This window comes from Podarcis melisellensis (genome assembly GCF_964234715.1).
Source record: "Podarcis melisellensis genome assembly, chromosome: 2".
NCBI lineage: Eukaryota > Metazoa > Chordata > Lepidosauria > Squamata > Lacertidae > Podarcis > Podarcis melisellensis.
The window spans coordinates 53,076,677-53,086,254 of NC_138529.1; the positions used below are offsets into that span (position 1 = coordinate 53,076,677).

At 41.0% G+C, this 9,578-nt stretch overlaps 1 long non-coding RNA gene across 1 annotated transcript; it reads right to left on the bottom strand.

Moving 5' to 3' along the window:
- Positions 1–303: 303 nt before the first annotated feature.
- Positions 304–6,220, bottom strand: LOC309364096. The gene is made up of 4 exons (XR_014165728.1): positions 6,086–6,220; positions 4,286–4,376; positions 2,651–2,833; positions 304–392 (listed from the first exon to the last, which is right to left on the bottom strand). It is a non-coding gene; the product is annotated as an uncharacterized lncRNA (long non-coding RNA).
- Positions 6,221–9,578: the final 3,358 nt, after the last annotated feature.

Sequence of the window (9,578 nt, forward strand, 5' to 3'; positions counted from 1 at the left end):
CTCCCCACATAAAACCCCATAGGCAATTCCTAAATCAGGCGTGTGTGTGTGTATGTACACACACACACACATTTGTAGTATGTGGCACTGCAAAGTAGCGAAGCATAGCCTTAGAGGATTTAAATAAGGCTTAGAGGATTAGTTAGCAAATCCAGTGGTGCAGTAAAATAGAAGAAAAAGGTTTGTTGATAGGTTATCAAAATCATAGGGCATTCACACATATAGACAAGCAAAGAGTTTTGAATGTGGCTCATAAACCAGCTTTCTTTGTCTCAACATGGTAAAAAAAAAAGGGACAAGGTTTATTTTTGCACAATTGCAAGGTTTTCCAGCCATATATTCCATGCTTTAAAAAGAGGACAACCCCTCAGTCTCCATCATGTCTTGGGGACCTGTTGTTAGAGAAAATAAAAGAAGCATGAGCAAGAAAACTTGTTCTTATAAAGCAATTCGCAAGGCAACCTGCAAACCTAGCTATCCCAGAAACTAGATCCCATTCTTTAACAGTGAAAGCCTTATCTGTAGTGTAATAGATTATGATTATTTATTAAATTTATATACTGCACTTCATCTGAAACTCAGGCAGTATGCAACATAAACACAACCTAAAAACACAAAATACATAACATAACACAAAAAATGGAGCTCTTCTTCTTCTTTGGTGATCACTCATGGTCGAGTCAGATTGTCTTCCATGAACACAGTTGTAAAAGTGAGTCCGTAAGTGACTGTGGAGGCCAATTCTGGATCCACATATCCTTTCCACAGTGGGGACATAGGTTTCTGGGTGGGAGTTGATCACGGTGAGGCTTTGTCAGGCGTGCCTTCCTCTTAGCACGTTTCTTCCTATTGTCCTGAGTTCGAGCATCTTCAAAGTCCATGACACCTTCGGTAAAGGCTGTTCTCCAATTGGATCACTCAGAGGCCAGTGTTTTCCAGTTGTCAGTGTTTATACTACATTTTTTTAGATTTACCTTGAGAGAGATTTTAAACCTCTTTTCTTGACCTCCAGCATTACACTTTCAATTTTTAAGTTCAGAATAGGGTACTTGCTTTGGAAGACGATAATCAGGCATCCGCACAACATGTCCAGTCCAACAAACTTGATATTGAAGCATCATTGTTTCAACACTGATGATCTTTGCTTCTTCCAGTACACTGGCATTAGTTTGCCTGTCCTCCCAAGTGATGTGTAAAATTTTTCAGAGACACCGTTGATGGAATCTTTCAAAGAGTTGGAGATGGCGTTTATAAGTTGTCCATGTTTCACAAGCATACAGTACGGTTGGTAGTACAATAGCTTTGTAAACAAGCATTTTGGTTTCCCTGTGAATGTCCTGGTCCTCAAACACTCTGCACTTCGATTGGGAGAAAGCCACACTCACAGAGCTCAAGCGATGCTAGATTTCGGCATCATTGTTGGCCCTTGTGGTAGGAGAAGTGATCAACATTTTCCAACGTTGCACTATTGAGTTGAATTTGTGGCACTGCAGAGGGGTTAATTTGTACTTGTTGGATGTTGAGCAATAGGCCAAGCTTTTCGTAAGCTTCTGTGAAGACATTTAGGATGGTTTGGAGCTCATCCTCTGAGTGTGCACACATTATGTTGTCATCAGCATACTGAAGCATTATGGCGGAAGATACAGTAACCTTACCCTTTGCTTTCAGCCTGCTCAGATTGAAGAGCTTTCCATCTGTTCGATATATGATTTCCACTCTGGTGGGGAGTTTCCCTTCGACAAAGTGATCATGGCAGTGAAAATAATGAATAGAGTTGAGGCAATAACACAACCCTGTTTAACACCTGATCCCACCGTGAATGGTTCACTTTGAGAGCCACTGTTACCTGTGATTGTTACTGTCATATTATCATGGAAGAGCCAAACGATGTTCACAAATTTATCTGGGCAGCCAATTTTCAGAAGGACAGTCCACAGGGCATTAGAATTTACAGTGTCGAAGGCCTTAGGTCAACAAACACCATAAATAGGGGTTGGTTTTGCTCTATGCATTTTTCTTGAAGCTGTCAAGCAGTGAAAATCATGTCCACTGTCCCCCTGGAAGGTTGAAAACCATTTTGGGATTCAGGAAGGGTAGCCTCGGATATTGTTAGGAGATGGTTTGCTAACATACTTGCAACAATTTTGCCGGCCACAACTAATAAGGAGATGCCTCGATAGTTTCCGCTATATGTTCTATCACCTTTTTCCAAAAGAGATTGATATTTTTGGCATCCCTAAAGTCTGCTGGGATCTCCTCTCTCTCCCATATTTTTCTGATGAGCTTGTGAAGTTGTTGTGTAAATTCAATTCCGCCCACTTTGAAGACTTCAGCAGGTATCCCATCAGGTCCACTGGCTTTGTTGTTCTTCATTTGGTTAATAGCTGTACACAACTCTCCTAGATTTGGAGACAGAAGATGGTACACCACCACCCTGATTACACAGACCTATATCTGCGGAGAAGCTGTGCTAGGGAGAGTTTGTGAACAGCCAGCCTGGACTAGAGAAGTGGTGAATGATGTCATTCATCTGTGACTGGGAAATCTTTGGCTTAGTAAAGGGATTGACATTTCAAGCGGGGTTATTCAGGAAATGAAGAAGACAAACAGCTTAAAACATTCCCTGAAAAAAACAGGGAAGCAGTTCTACCATTTGAAGCAGTCAGGAGCGCACCAAAATGATCTGCTTTGCTAGCTTTTGCTGGCTCCATCAACAGAATTTGGGTCTTAGGGAAATGGAAGCTAGCAATGATATTGGCCAAACTGCAGCAACCAGGCTGGCTAAATTCCCTGTTCATGATGCATCAAATCTATGATTTAAGGTGAGGACTAGCTGCATGTAAAACAAACAAACAAACAAACAAACATGATATATTAGCTGGCCTTGAGAGGTATAGCTTTATTATTCTGTTGGCTTTGCTCTTACTTTTTTTAAAAAAATCAAGCAACTATTTGTTAAAATTGACAGCATGTCCGCACCACAAAAGCACAGCACCCAGAAATGCATAGTAATCAAATAGTGGTGTATGTATTTTTCAGCTATAGGCTTTCCAGCTGTCTTGAAGGCTCTCTTCTTAATAAACAGTGATTTTGCAAATTAAACTAGTGCCAGACATCCAATTAAACCCCAGCGACTGACATTTTTCAAAAATAGGCCAACCCTCTGGTGTAATAAAAACATAATGGCAAACTCTTGCTGCACAGTTAAATGGCAGTCCTTGCTAATAAACGAACTTGGTATGACCCTATTGAATTCCCAATACAATACTACAGGCTTACCTAAAAGTAAGTGGGTGGGATTTAAGGATTTAAGGGCTTGCTTTTCAGACCTCAACATTTTAAATTGCGAACAGTGGGACAAAGGGGTTATTTTTTACTTCTCTCAGTTCTGCAGTAATAATAATAGCCGTGCTTACTTTCTCCCACCATGGCTATTGCTGTCTGTAAAATGCTGAAGAAGTCAAAATACCTCAAATGGTCTACAGAGGGCGATTTCCAGGTTGGTATTAAGAAATTATAAACTCTCTGTGCAGTTAGTGATTCTGGGTTGGCACCCACCCACTACCTACATAAATTTGCCACAAATTATCTACTTCTGACAGCACAATGGTAGTTCATTTCAGTGTTTCCCTTAGCCCACTTGGAGGAAGATCCTGAAGTTTTTATAGTTTTATCTATGCTCCATGGATGCCCAAATTAATATGTGCCAAAGCGGTTTATATTAAGGTAATCACTCATTATAGGTTTAATCATTTCACATTACTGGAGGCTAAAGACTCCACGACTGCCTGCCTGAGAAAGCCATGAATATAGCTCAAAAAAATCTTTAGAGATTAATATGGAGCTAAAACAAGTTATTAAACCCTAGCACAACAAAATAAACTTGCAAATCACAAGCCTTCAAAATAAATACTGTGGCAAATTTTGGGAGGGCATTTTCACCCAACCCTAGTATGTTTCTGGATGTGCTGGAAGCCTCCCAGAGTGGCTGGGGAAACCCAGTTGGGTGGAGTATAAATAATAAAATTATTACTTATAATAATTATAGTATTCACAACTGCCATGGGGAGGGAGACTGCATTTGATAATCAAAATGGATCAATCAAAATGACATGTATATGCCTCCCAGGAAGGAATTTCCAAATGCATCCCTGGCTAATGTCATGTACACAAATGAAGGGGTGAAAGGGGGAGTATAAGCATTTAAATGAATAAGCAAAATGGGTTCTGCACATAGGATTTGTATAGAGATAGGTCTGCTTGCACATAGCCACAGTTAGATGACCAGCAAAAATGCTGGTCATCTCAGGTAAGAGCCTTCTCACAGGCTCTGAATATCCCTGCCAAGGGAGGCCCAGCTAGCTCCATTTTGAACTCTTTTTCAGGAGGAAAAGAAATTTTCACTTAGAAAGGCTGTTGGCCTATCAGCTGATTTCAATAAATTGTATTATTGGCTTTTACCTGTTGCTTTATTGCTTTATTGATGTTTAAGTGCCTTGTTCTAATGTTTTTATGTAGTATTTTAGTGCAATTTGACTGCCTTTTGTTATTCTGTACTGTGTTTGCACCAGAGGCACGGATTTGGGCTCCAGGTTATGAGTGCCCAATGGTGCCTGTGATTCTGGTAATCAGAAGTCATGCTGGAGCTCAGCGTTGTTTTTATGGGTGCTTAGCACCCGGAGCCCCCTAGACCTGGCGCTTATGGTTTGCATTGCTGTTAGCTTCTTTCACCAATTGGGGGAAAGGCAGAAATGACAATTGAGGAATGGCTGGGTTGGTGATGTTAGTGAAACCATCTGATGATGAGGTTCACAGAATCATCAATTTGGGAAGTATAAACTACTGCCGTATTGGATTTTAAGTGTTTTGAGCACTTCCAGATGACCTGTTTATTGAGCATTCATTCTGATTTGTTGGTGGGGAGGTTAGATGATGTTGTGTCAAAGCCAGTGTTGCCCCACACTTTCCAGTGTCTTTTCTTTTCTCATTGCTTTTCCTTACCACAAAAAAATCTGATGCTTTAGGAAAGTGCGGTTGTTGCAGAAGATCTTCCAAATCAACTAGAATTGCACAACCTGCATTTGCTGGTATGTGAACTTCAAACAGTGATAGTCTGGAAGCACCCTTCATATCTGGATTGGATTGGACATTTGGATTGATTTGAGGAGTAGAGGGCATGTTCTAAGAACATACATTATTACAAACTGCACTTTCAAGACCTAAAGGGCTGTGACTATAAATCATCTCCATTAGTAAATGCAGTGTCAGGTTCTCATGAATTCTGAACTATTCTAAACTCCTGGCCTATTATACATTCATGTGCCTGGGAATAGTTGGGTAATTTTTATCAGGCAGATGAAGCTAGTCTCTCCTTTTGCCTGCAAGTCTCAAGAGGTGGTCTGGAAGTTAATCTACCATATCAACAGCCTCCTTTCCCTACACGGTTAGTTGACTAAGCAGCTTCACTGAGAGGCCTAGGCCCCAAGAGTTTCATTTGCTGCTTTCAGCTGATAGTAGGCTAAGGCCACATACACAATGTGAAACTCCACGTTGTAAGAAACCTTCAGAGATCTTCACAAGTCATGATGGTTGGTGGCCAAAAACCGAAACAAGCAAGCAAACCCAAGCTTATTATTTTTAAATTGCTAGTCCATTGAACAAGATTTGGGGAGGGGGAGGGGGGGCGGATAAGGAATTAATTTGGCTGCTGGCCAGAGCTGAATAAAATCCACTTTCTCACCTTCACGAAATTGAATGCGCTCAGATTGGGAACTAGCATGATGCTTATCAGCCTAAGGAGAATTAGAAGTGGTCTGAGAAAGTACTCATGACATTCTGGGGGGAAATAGAAAAATCAATGTACTTACTTTGTTTGAAAATGTTTCATAATATCCTTAACCATACCTATCCACTCTCTGTTATCTCTCCTGCTATATATAAAATTAAGTCGGTTTATGCTGGCATTGAGGTGAAGTGTTTGTGTGTGTGCATTTCACAAACTCTCTGAGCCAATTGGAATCTCACCCACCTACCCTGCTTTTAGTGATTTTTGTGATCCTATGTCAAAGGGTGCACAGGTATTCACAAGAGGGCTGTTGTGGGGTAGGGAGGGGAGAGAGAACACATCTTTGTTGCCAAGGCAATGACAATCATCCTTGTTCAAATCATGGCATTGATAATGTAGACACAGACTATCAACTGTGTATTACTTTCAGTGCGAGAGCAACATGAGTGTCTGATTTGCCTTCAGCAATGTCATCACCTGGATTGTCAGTGTGGAGTCATGCTGCCACCATGTCCACTATGAGGAAAAAAGGACAGAAACACTGTTGGTAGCCCACTTACAGGAGGCTGATGCTTTCGCCATGCCTGTTGTGGCAAGGTAGCAACAAAAATAATCAGGACCAATCAGGGGTGGCGCAGGAGGGCCACTTGGCCTTGGGTCTCAAGCTCAAATTTAGATACTTCTTTATTTTTGCCATTTGATAAGTTTAATAATAATTTAATAATAATTTATTATTTATACCCCTCCCATCTGGCTGGGTTTCCTCAGCCACTCTGGGCAGCTCCCAATAGAATATTAAAAACACGATAAAACATCCAACATTAAAAACTTCCCTAAACTTCAGATGTTTTCTAAAAGACAGGTAGTTGTTTATTTCTTTGACATCTGGTGGGAGGGTGTTAAAAACATGATAAAACATCAGTCATTAACAACTTCCCTAAACAGGGCTGCCTTCAGGTGTCTTCTAAATGTCAGATAGTTGTTTATTTCCTTGACATCTGATGGGAGGGTGTTCCACTGGATGGATGCCCCTACCAAGAAGGCCCTCTGCCTGGTTCCCTGTAACCTCGCTTCTCGCAGGCAGGGAACACCCAGGAGGTCCTCAGTGCTGGAAGTCAGTGTCCAGGCTGAACGATGGGGGTGGAGACGTTCCTTCAGGTATACTGGGCCAAGGCCATATAGGGCTTTAAAGGTCAGATACAAGTTTTGACAAATTAAAGAGTTTAAGTATCCACAAAGATTAATAAAAATACACTGGTCTGATGGCACAAGATTAGACTGTGATGAACCCATCCTCTAGATCACCTGATCATATAAACAAACCACTGCTAGTGTGTGCTGCTGTCAGTCTTCTTCTTCAAAAATAAGAAGATAAAGATGTGAGAGTTAATAACGGTTGAGTTTTACTTTTGTTGAAAAGACAATATATAGATAATACAGCTCTAGGTGTTGCACAGGAAGCACTGAGAGTCATTTGCTCACGCATAAACCAATGGGACTAGCTGCACTGGGCTGCTGGCATGTCACTGTGTCTGCAATGCCTGATATTACAGTTATCACTCAAGGAGGGAGAAATCAGAGAAAACATGGCAACACACTTGCACCTTTGTTCTCAAATGGAATCCATTCCGGAAGTCCGTTCAATTTCCGAAAACGTTCGAAAACCAAGCTTTCTGCACTGAATCGGAAGCTGTGGAAGCATCGGATTCCAAAAAAACGTTCGCAAACCAGAACACTCACTTCCAGGTTTGTGGCATTTGGGAGCTAAAACGTACGATTACAGGGTGTTGGTGAACACCTGTACAGGGTGTTGGTGAAGAGCACCCTACTGCAAACACCTGCAAAAAGCCACAAAAGCAGGATGGAGGGGTTTATGGGGCTGGACTCCTCGGAAAGCACTATTTTGCCCCTGAAAACATTTGCAAGTGAATACTTTGTACAGCTGTAGATGGGGAAAGTCTTTGGTTGCAGAGAAAACTGAATAAATAAATCCGGAGAATCAAGATTAATTAACTTGAATGATAAACTGATGAAATGTTTATCAGTGTCGCTTTAAGACTAGTGACTGTCATTCTTAGGTGCACAAAAATCCCATACTTTTCTAAATCATCATTATGCTGTCCATTTTACAGCACACATTCACGAGGAACCTTATTACAGTTTTACATCACTGTAACTAACACCATTGGCTTCCGCTAATGAATTTGTAAATCACCCAGGGTGTAAAGTAAATTGGATGCCTTGCTGGAAAAGAAAAATTAACCCTCCTTTTCTGTTTACAGAAATGCAGCCAAATTACAAAGTTAATGATTCCTTGCAGCCTTTCTCCCTCCACCTAGTTCCTTAAGCTTCATGATATGCTGGGTGAGGGGCTCCTTCCCCTCTAGTTAATTTACAAGCCTCGGGCCCAATTCAGAAATTTGCTAGTGTTACCTTGTGGAGTGCCTTGAGTATCTCTAAAAATGCAGTCACATGGACTAAGTCCAGGGCCTTTGATTACATCTGTTATCATGCTAGCCCATCATTCAGGCATCCCAAACCAGGGCTGTCATTTGCATGGGAAGCTTACATGAATAGAAAAGGCTCTTTCTACCAGGACTGGGGCAGAGAATTTGACATTGTATGTAGGTTGTGAAAAGCTACCTAATTTACACATATCAAACCAACATGCAGACTGAAACACAGTTTTCCTTCAAAATTCACATTTCTCCGAATTTTGTGACTCAGTTCTTCAACCAGCATGTATTTAAAAAAGAAGGAAGACAACGTGCAAAAAAAATAATATGAGTAAACATGACATACTAAGATGCATTACATCAAGGGAAATCACATGCAAAAATCTGCATGTGAGTGAAAAATGCATATAGAAATGTATTTATTGGGAGAAATTTGCACTAAAATACTGGTGAATTTTCATGGGGATTAAAAATAAATAAATAAATAAATCACAAATTGCTGCAGAAATGTGGAGAACTTTTATTTTGAATATTTAATATTCAAAAACTTAGAAGCAAACTGACATTGTGGTGTCATCCATTCCCAACTGCTACAGATGTTATTACTGCAATTCATGGAGGACAACAGGGACAGCAGTGGGCAATGAAGCTCATGGGCTTTTCTCCACTCCCCATCTTGTGAGGGATTTAGCAAGCAGGGATAGGACCACTCGCATGACTCAGTGCTGAAGAGCACCGATAGGATCTCTACGTCCAGCGCACAGAGCTGCTTCTGAGCAGCAAATCCTATCTATGAGAGTTATGAGAGAGTTAAACTCGCTCTCCTTGCCTGCTCTGGTGTCAGTAATGATTAGCCCTCCCTGGCATATGCTATGCGCATTTCAAAAAGAAACAAACCCAAATGTGTGCATTAAATGCCAAGGCACATTTCATGTCACATCTGCGTTGGCCCTAATGAGAAACTGAGCTGGATTTTTCTCGCCTCAGGTCACCCTGCACTGAGGGAATGGGGAAGGGTCCAAGTGAGCCCCAAATTACTTTCTAAGCCTCAAAGCACAGCTTGCCCTAGATACTCCATAGGGGTTGCTACAATTTATCCCCAGTCTTGCCTCCTCTGTTTGGTGCACAGTGATTTTGATTATAGAACATGTCTTCCTTTGTATAAGAGAACATCTTTGGCATATGTTGAAGGTGCTAGCCATCGCTAAAATGGGAAGGGAGCAGTACTTGATTGTCTTTGGTTATGTCATAATGTATGTGACCCAATCTGCCATACATTTAAGATCACAAAATATTTTCTCAAAACAAATGAATTTCAGTTTATCACCTGTCAGGTA